This window comes from Engraulis encrasicolus, chromosome 14 (assembly GCF_034702125.1).
Source record: "Engraulis encrasicolus isolate BLACKSEA-1 chromosome 14, IST_EnEncr_1.0, whole genome shotgun sequence".
Classification (NCBI taxonomy): domain Eukaryota; kingdom Metazoa; phylum Chordata; class Actinopteri; order Clupeiformes; family Engraulidae; genus Engraulis; species Engraulis encrasicolus.
The window spans coordinates 37,077,021-37,096,524 of NC_085870.1; positions in this window are offsets into that span (position 1 = coordinate 37,077,021).

Genomic DNA, 19,504 nt, shown 5'->3' on the forward strand with positions numbered 1-19,504 from the left:
GGCCTGACGAGGGGTGCCATAGAAGCATCTTTTAACTATGCCTTCATTGTTGATGAATCTAGGGCTACATTCCTACGATGAAAATGCACCTTTGTTAGCTAATTATTCCATTGTCCTAATGTGTGATGGCCCTTTTCTCCGTGAAACGCACAACCTAATGCATGGAATTAGTGACAGCTGTGAGTGTCATTCCGTGATTGTTGAAGGGGCATCCCAATCCATAGGGGTTGCGTTTCAAGTCCTACACCTTGCGGCTTTGTTTGAAAGCACTAGGGGCAAGAGGAAGGCAAAGGGGTAGGGGTGGAGATAGGGCTGGGCAATATGACGATATACCGTAAATTTCCAAATAATGGCCCGGGCTATTATTTGTCTGAATCGCGTGAGAGACCAGGCGAATATTTGAGACAGGCGGCTATTTGGAACAGGCGATTAATTCCTTCTTCCCAAAAAATATTTCCCTAAACTGGGAAAATATGGTGCTCAATTGCTTTAAGCAATAGCCTAGGCTATGTTATTGTTAAATGTACAGTTAACACAGCAGGTGTTAATGCGTGATGCGCGATTTTGAAGACTCGAAGAACATTATCGGGGAGGGTTGAGGATAAATCTTACACCTTTCCTTATTAATGGAAAATTAATTCCATGTTTTAGAAAGTATTCAAGAACCTAAACAATGTGTAATTGCTGCACAGTTCAAGGGTTAGGCTATTTATTCAGTGAGGTTGTGGATATTGACACCTTCCTCAGCGACCACGGATAGCCCCCACCTTTGCGCTTCTCATCTGGCTGTCACGCATGGAACTGGAAGAGAGCGCGCAGTTCAAGACAAGCGGCATGAATGCAATTGTACAGTAGCTTTAAACAACTGGTGTCTGTAGTCAAATTATCACAGCGGTGGTAGATGATTTTTATGAAGATATGGAGGTCTAGTCTACCCGATATCCTACTTTGCTGCAAACAAAAACCAACAGACAAAATTGCTGAATGTGTATGTAGTAGTGCCTATAACGAATGATTCTCCTACCAGGACCTTGTGGATAATATTGCCACCTTTCCCCTCTCCTGCGGTGGCCAGTTGCCTTCTCAAAAGAGTGTGCACTGTTCAAGACCCGCGGCAAAACCGCAACGGTCATCTGCGTGGTGTCAGCATTCAGCCAAAACGGGGACAGGGCCTTTTTTTCATATAAAGATACCTTATTCGCAGCAGCCAAAATCAGTCAGACAATAAGTGATTAACGAGTAGGCTACGTGCAGGGTAGTGAATGCTCCTTCTACCAGGGTTTAAGTTTGCAATTGGAGAGGGGTGATTGAAGGGCTAAATTAAGTCCGCAATCAAAATTATTAAAATACGGTCGATTTATTTACAATAGTCCTACATGACCGAAAGAAAATGTGAAGGAGGTCAACAGAAAATAACCATGAACTGAGGACTATAGGCAACGTCAAAGTAAAATACAAACACGAAATCAAACAAAGCTTTTTTAATGCGGCAACACTTTCCCACTGGGTAACAGCAGGTTTTACGCACACATTTCGAAGCGATGCCGCTCTCTTCCTTGCTCTCCCAAACCCTAACGGACACTGGGTTTAATACACCCTGCAATACTGGTGAACTTTTATTCAATTACCATTTCATTTGTCCATGCGAAGACCTTTACGCGGTGGTTAACTAAAAGTAGCCTAGGCCGAATTAAGGTAGGCTACAGCCTAACACAAAACGTTTCCATCTGCACAGATGTCACATATTAATAGGCTAGGCCTACCATACACAAAAAATGTAAAGCTAACAAATGAAACTGAAAAGCATTTAAATGCACATCCCACTAAACAATCCCTTCCCCAAAGTCAAAGTTGCAACGGTGTGCGCTTCCTCCACGCAGATTGACGCTTGATTAAAGTGCGTTGATCAGTGCAGTGCGTGCAGGGTGTGTGCGAGTGCGTGCTCCGCCATCCACATTGGAGAAAGTTCACTTCAACATGTCAACAATGTCTCATGTGTCCATATAGTGCACAAAACATTAAAAGCATTGTAGGCATAAGAGAAAATGTTTGCCAGTTTAGTGCGAAGGGAAGAGAATCCGAGTGCAGAGAGGCTGCATATTTCGTTTGACTTTACATTTCATTTCGTTGGACGCTTGTCGCAAATGTCATCTTCTCTCATCACATGTCTAGACTACTCGTTTTAAATGTGGATTTTACCCACATTTACCCATAGGCTATTACAGCGTTAAACCATGCCCTGAAACACGCTGCTTCCCCGAGTTTTAGATTGCAAAATTTCCGACATTTCGATTCACTGACGCAGCGGTTGATGGTCAAAGACGCAACGCATCCTAAAAACTAAACAAAACAATATAAGGGGGGAAACATGCAGCGCCGGTGGTCAAGCCTTCTTCCTTGGGTCATTTAATGATCATTTAGACCGGGCTTTTATTTGGAACCGGCCATTATCTGTCCAAATATCCTCGTGCACCCGGCCCTTAAAAGGAACCCGGCCGCTAATTGGAACTCGGCTATTATATGGAACTTTACGGTATATCGTTATCGTGATATAACAGTGTATATCGTGACCTTTTTCCTATATGGTTTATATCGTGATAGTAATTTTATCAGTTTTATACAATTGAATATCATTTAATTACATTTTCATGTTGTCACAATACACACTATAAGTTAATGTAACTGTAAAAATAAGAATAAAAAGATCAATTTTAAAGAAAGGTTGTTTTGCAACATGAAAAAAAAGAGCAAATAAAGAGAATAACAGAAAATGTATGTAATTGTGCTATATCGTGATATATATCGTTATCGTGATATAAAGTAATCCATATCGTGATATTGGTTTTTTTCCATATCGCCCAGCCCTAGGTGGAGATTAGTAATAGGAAAGGCCCTTACAGTAGACTGCATAGATTCGAGTGACCTAAAAGATTGTCCAGTGTTACAGTGTAGTGCATAGATATTAGTAGAAATATATTTAATCTGTCCATCAACAGTTCAATACCACAATTCCCACGATTTTCTGAAGCCACCACATGTTTGAAACACCCCTGTGTAGTTTTTTGGAAAAAATCTTCCAAACCCTACAAACATTACAAAATAGCGATTTCTAAGTGGAAGATACGTGTTTATCGACTGCTGTCCCAGTACAGCACATTAATTATTTCCCCTAACAGCAATTTTATGATCTTATATGTGTCATATCATATCACAGTAGTACTTTGAACTATGCAAATAGAATGTCAAGGTCATAATTAAGGTCAACGATAAAAATTGATAATGATATTTAAGGGGGAAAATGTGTCATTGGATTGTTGACCCAGTGCAACACATAAATTATGTTTATAATTGTCAATTTAATGATCGTAGGTCTTTGAACTATGCAAATACAATGGTTCAAGGTCATAATACCGGTCAAAGGTTACAAAATATTGATGGGGGGTCGGGGGGTGGTTTTAAAAAATAAATTTTAAAGGGAAAAACCTGCAATATTAACACACTTTTGTCAGATCATAAATATTATTAATATGTCACGATTATGTGGTGTAAAGAACGAAAGGGACCAAAGTGAGAAGAGTCCAGCGAGATGGATCACCCAATGGGACCAATTTCAAATCAGATCTACGTGTTGCTACTATGCTTAGAAAATTGTAATGTGGGTTTATTATTTAGTGACAAACCCTAACTTAAGTTTCACATGTGAGGAAAAATTAACCACATCAATGGCACCAATGGTGAATGTGCCAATCTTCATGTTTTTTGGTACATGCACATTTCTCCCTATCGCAACGCTTTGTGGATATTAGGCCCTTGTACAGACTTCATGAAGACTATTTCTGACCATTTGAGCAGAAACATGCACATCAAAATGAGGTTGCAGGGCTCTGGCAGTGCTTTTCCTGTGCCACCTGCCCCAAGGAAGGAGATGGCGATCCCGCTGCTCACAGCACACATTGATGTACCATCTTGGACTAATGACACCAGCTGAGCAAATTCAGTGGTGATAGACACCAACTCATGGTAACTCCAGAGATGGGGCCAAGTGACCAAGAAACATGTGACGATGAAACAGTCAGAAAGGATGGACTTGACTTAAGACCTGGTAGCATTAGAATATATGGGAAAAAGTTGAATTTGAACATTTTCATCAAAGGACACCCCCACTCCCCCACTTTAAGGAGAATGGGTTTCGTCAGCTGTTAAATTAGAGATTGGTAGGGATGCTGGCTTTTGACTTTCATGACACCATCAATAATGACCTTTTAGACATACGCATGCGGCTGTGTTTTGCTAAGTTACAGCCGTTTTAATAAATAAAATAAAACGGCTGTAACTTTACAAAAACAAGTGATTGAAGCGTTCATTTTCACAGCACAAATGAGCGCAAACAATTTCCCTTCGATTGAGACTACTTTGGAGAAATTTGGAAATGGAGGGGGGGCTGCCCATTGAAAATGTGTTAGTATTATGAGTATTTGAGTATTTAAATTACTCAAAATCCTTAATAGCACAAACGAAAAATTTTACAGCACAATCTGCCACAAACGTAGCACAAGCAATCTGCAGTGTTATTTCAGTATTTTGGGTAGGGAGGGCCAGCTTCACACAGGTTTTCTGTGATTTAAGCCAATCTTTTTTTTCCCCAAGAATGGGAGCAAGAAGCAGCACAACTGCAGCTTCTTACTGCAGATGAGGTTTCCAGCGGGCCTACTCACTATTTGCTGAAAATACTCAACTACATCAAAACAACATTGTACAGAGAAGTACAGTACAGTAAGTACAGTTAAGACATAGCCATTACAATTTTGGTGACTGTAAGGTTATAATGTAGGCTCTGTGTTAAGGGGTTAAGTGAATTCCATGCTCGCATCTCGCCACGTCATTGCGCATTGTTGCATACATGTCCTTTTCATTCATCCGATGTTATATATTTGCATGCATTTCCAACTTCATTACCCACACGGTCACTTCCTGATCCTGATGCTATTCCCTCATTCTGTGTCCCCCTGGTTAAAAATTGTCTTAAAAATACATACAGCACCAGTCTCTTGCTACATAAAGACAGTATGTTCCCCAGTATGTTCACAGAGGTTGATGCACACTGATTATTTCATCCTCAGGCTGTTAATCCTGGAATGTTATTGAAGCGTAAAGAGATCCTACACACTGTCCTTTCCACCAACAAACTTAAATACAACATTTTGGTCATCCGACCTTCTTCAGGGAAATTTACAAACACAACTGAACACAAAAAGTTTGGTTGACTAGCTTGGACCAATCAGGTCCTGGAAGGTTTGCTTTGCTCTGCTGGCTAACCCTGCGGATGTTGGGAATACACCTCTGTGTGCACATAATTTTGCCAAAAGCAACCACATTTTCTTCCAATTTAACGATGTTTCCTCAGAAAATATGTCTTAGGTCTTCGCTGGACTCTGCAAAAGACTGCTCGGTAACACTTTATTTTAGGGATACATCTATTAGCACTAATACATACAGTGTGCCTGTATAAGTAACTTATAAGGCATGTTCAAAGCAAAATCAAACATTTGTTAGGCATGTATTCACAAATGTCTTGTTCATGCACAATAAGGGATTTATTACCAATCTAACCTTAGTAAGGACCTAGTAGGCCTTAGCGTTTGCTTAGTACATCTTACAAGTTACTTATGCAGGCATTAACATTGTATGTATTAGTGCTAATAGATGTATCCCTAAAATAAAGTGTTACCAACTGCTCTTCTGTAGGGGTGGGTATTGGCAAAGGGTTCACGATTCGATGCGCATCACGATACACATGCCACGATGCAATTCTATCACGATGCATTGCGATTCATGTACTACTGTGATGCATTGCGATATTTACTTCAGTAAATGTGTAAAATACAGCTTATTTGTCAGTTGCTGTGTAGCTTTCTTAAGTCAGTTCATTCTATTTAAGCATTCTATCATCTGGGAAAGAGCTTACATCACAACAGAAATATTACCTATTCTCTACTGAACAAAATAACCCGTGGCAAATCGAATTTTATTGTTATCAAATAATCAATTGTCATGAATCCATGCAGTATATTGAGAAAATAAGTATCACGATACCTTGTCATGAATCGATGCATTGTATCGTGAGAGTAAGTATCGCGATGCATCGATATGACGATTATTTTGCACACCCCTACTCTTCTGACAGTCTTGCTTTTTCCCATATATTTTTTAAATAACTCATAGCCAGGGTTCCCAAAATCCAGCCTTTGAATGAACAGGCATATATAAATGAAGTTTCTAACATCTCACAATGGTGCCAGCACAACAACCTGGCACTAAACGTAAGCAAGACTAAGGAAATGGTGGTGGACTTTCGGAAAAAGAGGGGAAACTACACTCCACTTTCCATCTGCAAACAACCAGTTGAGAGGGTAGAGTGCTTTAAATACCTTGGTGTTCACATCACAAATGACTTAACATGGACAAACAACACACACAACATCATTAAGAAATCCAGGCAGAGACTGTACTTTCTGCGCCTGTTGAAAAAGTTCAAAGTTTCCACACCCATCCTAAAAGCCTTTTACTCCTCAGAAGTGAAGAGCATCTTAACAGGGTCCATCATCACCTGGTACGGAAACGCCACAGTGCGTGAACAGAAAGAACTACAAAAGATAGTGCGCTCTGCTGAGCGCTGTATTCGTCAACCTCTCCCTGCCGTGAAAGACTTATACACAAAGACAGTGCTATCTAGGGCCCATAACATTCTCAAAGACCAGTCACACCCAGGATATGGACTATTTAAAAAACTGAGATCTGGAAGGCGACTGTGCTGTCACAGAGCTAGAACTGAGAGACTGAGAAAGAGCTTTTTTCCTCATGCCATTTGCTTACTGAATTCCTCCTAATTACTTTGATTGAACACACACACACACACACACACACACACACACACACACGCGCGCACACACGCACACACACACACACACACCTTTTACTTTTTTATTTTATTTTATTTCTTCTTCACCCTTCTTCTGCACACTTGTTTTGCAACGGCCACGCATTTCATTACAAGTGACACGAAAGTGTCTCTATGTACATGACAAATAAATATCCTTGAATCTTTGAATCCTTGAATCCTTTTAGAGCCCTGCCACCGTAGCCTTAACCAAAGATGGTAGCCAATCAACACTGGTTGAAGGTGACGTTCCTCGCACAAGTGGGCGCTTCTAATTAGCTTTTATGCACCCCCACCCTAAGCTGCTTCATTGTTTCAGGACGTGGCTTGTAATGATGAACGAAAGGGCATTGACCATCTTTTTTCTGAATTTAAAGGGACACTGTGCAGGAAATGGTCAAAAAAGGTACTGCAACTATGCTGCTTATTGAAATTGGGCTGCCTATTGCCAACTTTGATCTTTACATGAAAGTTTACTAAGTATTAAATATGTATTTTCTAGTATGGTCCAAGTACTGTCATTTTTGCAGCTAAAAATGGCTATTTTTGGACATTCAAAATGGCAGACTTTTTCAGTGTTAGCGTAATATATGGAAGTGATGAAAGTATTAGCATTTCTCTGCATCCATGGGTAGGACTTTAGCCTCATCCAGTTGGTTTTACTTATCTGTTCTTGAAGGACAGTCACCTTCATAATTCTTCACTATCTCCATGGAACCCTGCATCTCTCAACCCTGTTGAGATGATTTCTATTACTTCCACTGTTGTCATGACTGGATATTAACTGTTTTCCTACAAAACTGAAGGTAGAAATAAAGTACTTGCTAGTAGTATTTCAAAATGTACAGCAAAGATTTACTGCACAAAAATTACATACCATGTATCTGATGAATAATAATGACTTTGGGATAGTCTAGGGATAGTCTTCTTAACTGTCTCCTGTGCATTTTGGCTGCTTCAGTAGTATCACCCATCTGTGCCTTCCTGTTTTTCATTATGAAATTTGCATGTTGCTCTGTATGCAGGAATAACAATAAGCATTAGGAGCATTAAGAGTTCGCAATAAGCATTATATATTATGTTAATATATTTTGTTAATTGCATACACAATATTCTTTCAAATCCAACACAGTGTTGTTATAATGTTCTCTGAAGATGCATTCTGTTGCATTTTGTTTTTAATGCTTGGGATGATAGTTGATCTGCTTTGGCAGAAATCTAATTGGGACATGATGAAATGCACTAATCCAGGCAATAAAATGTTGTCATCTGATCTGATCTGTGACCTGGGTACTTATTGGGTAGAAATACAAAAATAGTTCTTGAGTAAGTCCTGGTGTCTTGTAAATTCTTGTGGCTTTTTCACATAGCTTTTAGATCTCTGATTCTGCAGAACAACCAATGTGGGGATATTTGTCATCATTTTCTTTGTGTTTGAATTTGTATCTTTATTTGAGTGGAGAGCTTTGTTGTGTAATCACGTTGTAGCCTATTTTAAAACAAATTGATGACTTGGCTCACTTATGGTGTGTAAGGACATTAAGTACCTTAGTCATATAATTTCAGATGATCTCTGATGTTCATGATCTATGCTGCCAACAACGTGAACTACGCATGCCCAGGCCAACATTTTACTTTGTAAATTTAGCATGTGCTCTTTTAATGTAAAATGCTCTCCGTTTAAAGCCTTCTGTAAACCCACCATCAGGGCCGGTTCTGGCTTATTTGGTGCCCTAGGCGAGTTTGAGTTCCCCCCCCCCCCTTACCTTTGAAAGAAAAAAAAACCCTCTTTCTTATACCTTACAGAACACAAGAGTAATATCCGTAGTAAGCTTAACTAAATTGCATCAAGAACAATAACCGTTTTGCATCAAATGGATTTCTGGTTCTTTTTGACAGGCGACCAACACATCAGATTGAGTCGCATGAAAGTAGCTTCACTGTGTGGTGTGTTGGATGCGATGGTGGTGGGGCCCCCAACCCCAGATGAGAGGGAGGTTATCAATGTGTTTGAATTGTAATATGAAATTGAAATGCCATGAAATGGAGAGTGATACAGTACATTTGCATGTAAAATGCATGTGTAGACAATAGGCCTACCAAGGAGGTCTGCATTGATAGCCTATCTACACTACCTACAGCATCACAAAGCATGGCAGCATAACAATTTTGATAAGCTACACATTTGTGCTGTCTATGATTCCAAACCAATTTCATTTCTGGACTGGAAATAGTGGTGCATTTGTGAGTAGGAGAATGAGAAGGGGCTGTCTATGTGTTTGAACTGGAGGGACAGGGTGAGAGAAAGGGAGCAGAGCTGTCATGCTATTGAATTTCATAATATACAAAATATAGTAAATAGCCTCACTTGTCTGCAATACTACATCACTCAGCATGAAAACATGTTGTGCATGGTTCTGTTACATGATTCATGTAGGCTATGTCATTCTGGTCTGGAAACAATGTTTTTTTAAGCTTACAACAAGCAGGTAATTCATGTGGATGGAAGGAGATGTGGCAGCTAAAATTGTTTTAAACATTGCACCAGTCTTGTCAACCTTAGCAAGTATTATGATATCAGGTGGGTGTTAGTGAGTAGTGAGTAGGCTACTAACAGCTACTTTACTGGATTTCATTGCTTGGCATACTTGGCTAATGTTAGCATGCTAACTAGCGATTTCTCAGATCAAAAACAAAGCTCCTTTTCTCTCTAATTCCAAACAGTAACCTCATAACCTTATTAGGCTTTCCATAATCACAAACGGTTGCTGATTAAATCACATAGTTCCAAAACACCCTCTGCAACTCCTGCATCATGCAATGAGTGGTTTAATGAGAACATAACAATTCTCCATACAGCAGAGCACTGCTGTTTGCGCTTGCCCTCTCTGTCTCTCGAGTGAGTCTCCAAATTCAAAATAGATCGCACGCTGTCACTCGTCCCGCCCCCTTTCTCAGAACTGTCTGTTTATTGGTTCACAGACTTCCCAGAGACAGTTGGAAGCGATATTACTATTGGCTGAGGGGCGTTTTGCCGTGAGGAGCGCTTTCGCCACGCTTTGTTGATTGCGACTTCATAAAAAAAACTTCATATCGCAAAATTATGCATCGGAGAGCACCATTTCGGCGCTCCTTCTTCACATGGCGCTCTAGGCGACCGCCTAGACGGCCTATGCTTAGAACCGGCCCTGCCCACCATCAATACTGCCCACTTATGGTGTAAGTATGAGTCAAGCAGCTACCAGAAGCTGACAATTGCATGCATATAATGACACTATGAGACTGAGGAAGTTACCTAGACGCTCCAGTGCCAGCTCCCTGTTAGCACAGCCCCAATGTGCCTCGGTGTGATGCGGAAATGTAATCTATAAATTCATGTGACTGGATTGCTCTCAAAACAGCACAATTTAATCTCCAGTTAGTCCAGCAAACAGTTATGTGAGGTTCTCCTCTAAGCTTAGGTGACACTGGAGAGAGTGCCTATACTATGTCTGATGGGTGTGTATCGTTCTTTTATTTTATTTTTCTTATTTTCCTACTTGTCTTGCTATTTAATTTGTATACCTTGATATGTGCCATGTATTTTGTGTCTGTCGTAAATAAAGAATTGGATTAACTCACATCCTATTTGGTTGCATTAGGAGAAGACCATCCATGGTGACTATTCCCCAGTGTGATGGATATAATTTAGGTGAGCCATGCAGTAGACAACTTTTCACATTTTCTAATTTTTGTTCTTGGTTAGTGTTCTCACAAACCATTTCACATACAAGTACTTTACATGGGTGTTACTCTGTTTGAACTTTCACAGCATACTGAACATCAGTATAGATATGTGGTGTAGAGTGTGGCTCGGGCCGGTTTTTTCTGTCCGAGCCCGGCCCTCAGCCGACAGAAAAGTGATCGACCCCGACCCGAGCCCGAGACTAATTAAAATGTTTGTGTCCGAACCCGTCCGAAGCCCGAGACCACTGTAATAACAACAGAACTTGTGCGCAAGCAAGATTTTCTATGTGGGCTCCTCCATACTCAAAATACCACGTGATAAACAGCCAGGATAGGCAAAGACGTTAGGATGAGGCAATTTGCAGTAGCCTAATTTAGTTACGCACGCATAGTAAGTATAAACACACACACACACACACACACACACACACACACACATGTGACGGCGCACCTTATGTTTCTTTCGGTTAGACCAGAGATGTTGGGTGCGGTGATCAAATGCATGGGAGGGGCGTGAGAGGATAAGAAAGGCGAAAACTAACGAATACATTTTGGATGCACTGCAGTCAGCGCGGCTATGGAACATTTGTAACGTTACTGTTAGTGCAAATAAATCCCCTCGAGCCCCGTGAAGATGCCGCTCCTTGTCGTTAAGAAGGATGGGCTATAAGTTCACCCCGAAGAACAGTAGCCTGTTCGGCCCTCCAAGAGAATGTCATTTCCCCTGATGTCCATGCGGTCAATATTAAATCAGGAGAGGTTGCACACGCATAGTTACAACTGTACAGTAAAAATGACAAGAATTAAGAACCTACGTGAAGGACATGAAATGTCACAGCGGACAAAATAGTAACAGGTCTCCGCCCCTACCTTAGGCAACTCCACGTAGCGTGTGCGTCTTCTTTAATCCATATTATGCTCCTTGCTACTCCATTCTGGAAATGTAATCCTTGGCGAGCAATGCAGTGGCAAACTTCGTCATTTTATGTTCAACATTTAAGACAGCATCGAAGGCATGCTAAAACATGGCCTACACTAGGCCTACACTAGGCCTACAACAAAAGACCACGCGTTCACTGACAACTGTTGATTTGGCGCTTATTAAGAAAGCAAGTTGACTCGGCATTCCTGCTCGGCTGACTGGGAGTGAGCGTCCATGTTGCCGCTGGTAACCGGCGCGTGCATACAGCCAATAATAATCCTCGCACGAGTAGCCTACCAACATTTTCATTTATGCATATTCAATTACTTATTTTTAAATCACAAAACTGCCGTTTTGCATGAACGTTTCCTCTGGTTGCTTACACTTTTCATAATGTCTGTTTGCTTCAAGCCTGAGTCCGACCCGAGTCCGACAGATATTCTATTTTTTTGTCCGAGTCCGGCCCGGCCCGTCTGGTTCCGACCCGGCCCGTCGGGCTTCGGTCGGGTTGCCATGCTCTGATGTGGTGTTTCCCAACACAGTATTGCCACCAAACATAATTAAATTTAAAGGTACACTGTGTGAGATTTTTGGTTGTTTATTTCCAGAATCCATGCTATCCATTCACTAATGTTACCTTTTTCATGAATACTTAGCACCAACATCAAATTCAAAGTATTCATTAAAACTGGAAAATTGCACTTTTCATATATGAAAAGGGGGATCTTCACCATGGTCCCCCATTTTGAATTTCCAGAAATACCCATTTTTAGCTGCAAAAATGACTGTACTTGGGCCATACTAGAAAATATTAGTTTATTACTTAGTAAACTTTCATGAAAAGATCAAATTTGGCAATAGGCAACCCAGTTTCAATGAGCAGCATAGTTGCAGTACCTTTTTTGACCATATCCTGCACAGTGTACCTTTAAATCTAAGTATGACAACACCACAACTAGTTCCGTAAGACTTTGAAATGTTATGGCCACATCTTTACAGTGTCGCTTTGAATTTTGAGAAGGTCAAGGAATAAATTTAAAGAGGACATTGCTTATGCTTATGAAATATGACTGTTAAGATCAGGTGTTCCCAGTCTAGACTTTACTAATGCCTTTATGGTCACTTAGTTGATACAAATACGTGTAGCTTACAAAGCTACTGTAAAGATGAATAACAGTGTTCCAGTACAGTACAAGTAATAAAAAAACAAGAAGCAAGTCATATGCCTTTTAATCAGTCGTTCAGTTCAGACATTCTGTAAATTAGACTTTAGATGAGATTTGAAAACTGCTGTGGTAGCCAGGCGTACAGTATGTGCGGTGGCAGACCATACCAGAGCATAGGTCCAGTCAGTGCAAAAGCCCAGTCTTTTTAGTCTACTGTAGACTCTGAGGGACAACTAGGTAGAGTTGGTCTGCTGACCTGGGCCTCGTTTCCGAAAGGGCCTTAAGTACTACTTAACGCTACGTGCTACTTAAGTTCACACGTAACACCATCGTAGAGCTTACGGAGCGTTTCCCAAAGCCAACTTAGCAAAGAACCATCGCAGGTTGACACGTAACTCTAAGAGAAATCCACGAGTGATCTGGAGTAGTCTTAACACGCTAAGATTGATCGTAACGGCATGGCACAGTGGAGACACCCACAGGATATGAAGGGAAAAGAACAAACTTGCGCATAAGATTGCTGTTTTAAGACGCGAGTGGCATGGCACAGTGGAGACACCCACATGAAAAGAGGAAACTTGCGCTTCAAGTTGATGTTTTAAGACGGGAGTGTAAATATCATGGCACCACAGTTGACACTGTAACGAAAATAAGAAGGTAACATTAATTGTGTAAGTGTATAAAATAAAAGCAATGTGTTTGGAAAATATTTTACAAGCAGTAAAATAGTTCAGCTGTGTTTGATAAATCAGGGAATTATTAAACTGTGATCAATCATAATTTGCGTGCTTGGTGAACAAGAACAAGGTATCCACACGCAAAATAAATAGGGGGCTTCGGCGACCAGAGACAAGAGTAGTGATGTCGGAAGGTCACTACCGAAACATTAAAAATGAAAAACGGTCAGCGAGTCGTTGCGCCCTCTTTCATTTTCAAGTAGCCTACCCTAAGAAAGGGAAGGCGACGCAGAAAAGACACGATAGTTGTAGGCTAAGGGTAAACTATGACATTAAAAAGGCAGCGATGGGGATTTGTGAAGATTTTTTGTTTTAATAACAGCAGACTGCCGTTCAAAATGTTCCTCACAGTTAAAGCCTTGAGTGCACGGTACTTTGCGCGCCGCTCCCCAAATGCGCATTCCAATTTAGGCCTACTTGTCTTCTTAAATATTAAGCACGGTAGCCAACTGCACGCGCTTTGCCTGGTTTAACGGCGTAGCTCGTGGTTTTGCATGATTTCATTGTGTGTGTGCATTTTATTTCATTTGCCAACAATAACTCCTGTCGATAGTTGCAAACTGCTACAAATGTAGTCCCACCCTTATAGAAAACAACTTTTGATACTGACACACGCCTTACATTTTGTAAATGGTTTAGCAGCATGACGGCGCAGTTCACTCCGAGGACACTTCAGCACCACATATGTGGACAGCGATCCTTAAGAGCGACGCTACGAATGATCTTAGAGGCTGTGCACGCGCGTTCATGTACGAGTGACTTTGGGAAACAGTCGTAGGAAATCTAAGAACATTCGTAGGATCACTGGTTAACGACACACGTAAGGCTAAGAACCATCGTTATTGGGAAACGAGGCCCTGAGCTCTAGGCTCTAGATGGTGATTCAACTTTTAAGGGACCTGATAAGAGGATGCAAGACTATATATTCACTCATTCAAGTCGGACACCGGGGTATTTCTCACACCTTCATCGACATCAAGCGCCCACCATACTCTTGTGGGGTAAAGCGCAGGAGAATCTTCATTGAATTGCGTGGGCTGGGTGTCTTACTTGAATGTCATGTGAATAGTGTTATGTTAAACTATGTGAAGTGGTGATGAATCAACATGAAGATAAGTTGTCGGTACATGGTAAGAAGCAATATCTATGAAAATAGGGACTTGATTGGCATTGAAAAATACCCCTACAAAATCACTATATGTGCCATTTATGTCCCAATGGTGTTAATGTAAACAAAAACTTCCAAGGCTTCTGAACTTCGAATGATAGTATTAAGGCAACCTTCCATCTTACAGGTATCTGCAACATCTACTGTGTGTTATACTGTGTTATAACACAAGGAACCCATATCCATTCTTCAATAGCATTGGCAACATGGATTCATTTCAACATTTCTTTCATGTTATGTCACCTTAGATCAGGGCTATTCAAATGGCGGCCCTGGGGCCAGATGCGGCCCTTGGACAGCAAGGTTCTGGCCCCCCACAAGCCCCTTGAAATACAGAATCGTTTTTCAGAATTTAGAGATAAAGGTATGGGTTCCGTTATCGTGCTGAAACGGGACACGGGATGTTAAAATGCAGGAAATTACATCTAAGAAATGCAAAACTTTCTGGGGGAGGACCCCCAGACCTCAATGAAGTGTCCCATATTTTTTTCATTGACAGTCAGCAACTATAATACATACGTATACTTCGGCCCCTTTACTGCGAGGAATTTGAAAAACTGGCCCTCGTTGAGATTTAATTGAATACCCCTGCCTTAGATGATCATCTTATGACATCTAATACCGGGCTTACACTGGGACTTTTGCCTTGATTTTGCCACGATTTTTTGCGCGCAGGACTCTTTGAGAAACTTACCGATTTCTTGCTCAATCGGAGGTCCATATGCAGTCGTACGGTCAAAAGACAATCAAAACTGTTTGAAATTCTGGTCGCCCCTTGTGAGTAAATCACACAGTTGAAGCAGTGCTACTACCCGGTTTGACACAACACATGCACAAATTGACAGGGCGGTGTGATTCGCTCTTGAGCACCTTCTCATCTCCAGCTCAGGTGTGCATTTCCCTTCCCTGTTTTTGTCATCTGCACTTCCGGAAAACAAGCCTGTCATGTTGCACCGTGTGAGCATTCTGCTCGCATCTGGGCCTCGGATCTTTTAGTGTGGGGACGTGATTCGTGAGATGTGAACTTTTAAATCGTGGAATTCCCTTGTGCAGTGTGAGCAGGAGCTTAACATCCACGATTGAAAATATCGCACAGTGTATGCCCGCCTTTTGATGTCTGAATCTGCAGAACAACCACTTTGAGGGTCTTTGTTATCAGATGCACGTCAGTGCGTTTGTGTTTGGATTTATCTTTATTTGGGAACTATGTTGTGTTATGATGTAAAATGTTTGATGACTTAACTCACATGATATTTGGTTTCTTTAGGAGAAGATCATTTTCCTGATGACTGTTCTCCAGTGTGATTTATGTGATTTAGGTGAGTAATTTTGGAGTACCATACAGAAAGGCCAACTTCAGTTTTTTAAATATTGATCTCATCTACCTCATCTGTTAGAGCACCCACTTCCGGTCTATGTTAAGCATCGTCTTCATTCTCATGGTCATCAGATGGGTACTTCCTAACAATTGTTGTATTGGTTAAATAAACGATATTGTTGAGCTATGCTCGCAGATTTATGTTCAACATGTACTTTATGATATATTATATACTGTACCCACTTTTATCCATGTTTTATTTCATATAACATTAGCCACATAGTTTTGTTTCCAGGTGTTTCGTTGTGTGCCTTATTTTAAGCTCCAATTAAAGGTCAGGCCAGCTTTGACCCCACTGGGTGGCAGCTGAAATCTAACTCAATAAAATCTGAAATCTAATATACTAGGTACCAGCTACATGGTACCAACTATGTGGACCAAGGACGAATATAGCATCTTAATATTAATCTGACATCACCCTCCAGTTTTGGAGAAACCTCGTTAACTGGATACTGGACACAGTATGAAGCTGGTTGAGAGAAATAAATGCTTAAGACAGTGATTTTCAACCTATGGGCCGGGGCCCTCTAGTGGGCCCTGAAAGTATTCCAAGTGGGCCTTGAAATAATTTCCTAGAAACTATAATCATATTTTGGTGTGTATTGCTATTGATTTATTTGAGTTTTATTCTTTATTGGGTCAGAAGTGGGCCCTGAACATTTGTGACAATTTCGAGTGGGCCCCACGTTGTAAAAGGTTAGGAAACGCCTGGTTGAACAAATTTGTGATTTGATATAACAAAGCTAAATATTATGTTTATATATGAACATTAAACATGGAAGCTTTTCATCTTTTATTGTTGGCCGCCAGTCAACACCATGAAATATGTTAAAAAAGGGTTTTGACGGCAATCTCTTATTAAAAGTTTACAATCATGCTGGAAGTTATCAGTTGATGATGAGGTTCCAGAATACAATATTTGCCATAGTGATATTGATGATTTAAGGTCAAATGTAAAGGCCAAACAATTGACCTGGTTCCTTTTTTCTCTCTCGGAATATTGGCATAGTACGGAAGCCCAGAGGTGACACGGAGGGATTTTTTTGGGGTGGGAAATGTGTGCACTGGAGACTAACACCTTTGCGAGATAACGCAAATATTTTGCGAGATAACGCAAATCTTTTGCGAGATATCGCAAACCATTTGCGAGATAACGCAAATATTTTGCGTGATAACGCAAATATTTTTGCGAGATAACGCAAATTAAAACTTATATCTGCGGGTTCACCACTTTGATTTGCAGCACACTTTTTGGTCACCGGGGGGTAGTCTGAACCAACACGTGTAAGGCTTTGAAACGCCACAGTTGTAGGGGTAGGCTATTCAATTCAACCACCACTGTTGTTGGACAACAGCGAGAGGGATGCTGACAGTCAAAAACATGAGACTACTACCGCTGGAAGGACGTGCAAGGATACCGTTATTTTATCCATTGTTTTATGTTAAATAAACAGATTTTGAGAGACACCCGTAGCACCTTGCTTTGCGAACGGACAGAAAGGGAAATATAGGATTTGTTTGGACGACACGTGTCTGCAATGCAGACGCTCTGTATGACAGAATTAAGGAAGGCAGACGGGACAACTGCTTACTCTACGGTCATATTCAAAGATGATGAGAAGTTTATGAAAATCATTTTGTCATATCAAGACCACACATGTGAACTATGTAGGCCTAATTTTAACATAGGCCTCGACGTTGAGGCAGCACACGCTGTATTCTTTCTTTCTTTTTCTTGAAACTTTCAACGCAGTGTGTTTTTTGTTGCGGTTCTCCCCTTTTAATTTATAATTGGCTAAATCAAGTAGGCTATCACTGCTTAGCCATGCAGAGAGCTTAGACTTGTAACAACTCCGACATTTGGAACTATCCAAAGTGGGCATTGGTTAATAGTTTTCTTTCTCGGTCAGACTTGGATTAAATGTTTCTTAACGCATGACATGATGGCAGATCACGGAACTTCACGAAATAGAAAGCGACATATGTCCTTCCTGTGGTAGAAAATTCCTCCTGTTATACATGACATCGGGTCTTGGGTAAATGGAGGAAATCAAATAGTTATTTGCTTTTAACTCTGAACCAGTTTTTACAGTGATGGCTTTTAGCGAACACAAATTACTTTTGGATGTAACTCGTACCGCCACGTGTCCCATGGTGCCATGGTTTCCGACCTGTAGCACTGAGATATCGCTGAAATCTAACGCAGAGCTCACAGATATGACTAACAACTTTCAAAAATTCACGGAGAAGTGTCCAAGTTTGGCAGAAGGGGCGATAGCGCACTGGCATTGATGATCTGGCTTTGTTGTAAGCAGTCCCAAAATCATAGCGTAACGGGCGTAAAGGGGCCGTAGCCTAACGCAACCTTGCGCAAACTAAAACACTGACAGGACAGTTTTTCCGAGGTGTGGCGGGGAACAACACACACACACACACACACACACACACACACACACACACACACACACACACACACACACACACACACACACACACACACACACACACACACACACACACCAATTTTGAAAGAATTGAAAGAAAGAATACAGCGTGCTGCCTCAGCTGCCAATGTTAAAATTAGCCTAACGTAATTCACAATGTGGGTCTTGATATGACAAAATGATCGTCATATGCTTCATAATCTTTGAAAATAACCGTTCAGTTCAGCGCCGTTCATCGAGGGAAAATGCCAAGGCACACCACCAATAAAAATGTTAACTGAAAATACAACCATATTGCCTAGGCCTATAAGGTAGGCCTACAGCCATTTAATTTCCCATGGCACACCATATGATTTCTGACGGCACACTAGTGTCTTGTAGTGTAGGTGAACATAATGGGATGTGTACCTTTAAGAAGCCGGCATCATTAAGTCTGTCGTGCGTTAGTGCGCCATGTGATCAGTAGGCACCAATTGGCAAAAACTTGGCACGCTTTTAAAAAGGTTGGCACAATCTGCTCGGAGTCGGAGGGAACCGTCAGATTGTTTGTGTGCTTGTGGCAACTATGCCTTTGGTTTGTGTGTGTGGTGCCGCTGGGGAGTCGAGCCCGTGTAGAGCCTCGCTTCACGAGAGAGGGACAATTTCGTGGAGTTTTGGTCTATGGCGGGGGTGCGACTGTAAGCGCGGCCACATTGGTTCACTACCAGGACCAGGCTTTTTGCGCTGCGTCCTTTGCCCGGCGACTTTCCAGACAGTCGGTCGCTGTCCGTGGTACCTGTGGATCCACCTGTTGGTCTGTCTGCGGGCTGCTGTTTATATTGGAGAGTTGACTGTGTGTGTGTGTGCGTGCGCGAGTGTGTGAACGTTTCCCCCCTTTGCTTTCAGTTCTTATTTTGTGTGATGTAGGCGAAAGTGAGAGTTATCCTGCTGTTTGTTGTTTTGTTTATTTGTATCTTTCTTTTGTTTATTTTGGTTCACCTCACACCACTTGGCCGCTCAGCGCGGGTTACCCCTAAATAGATCTCG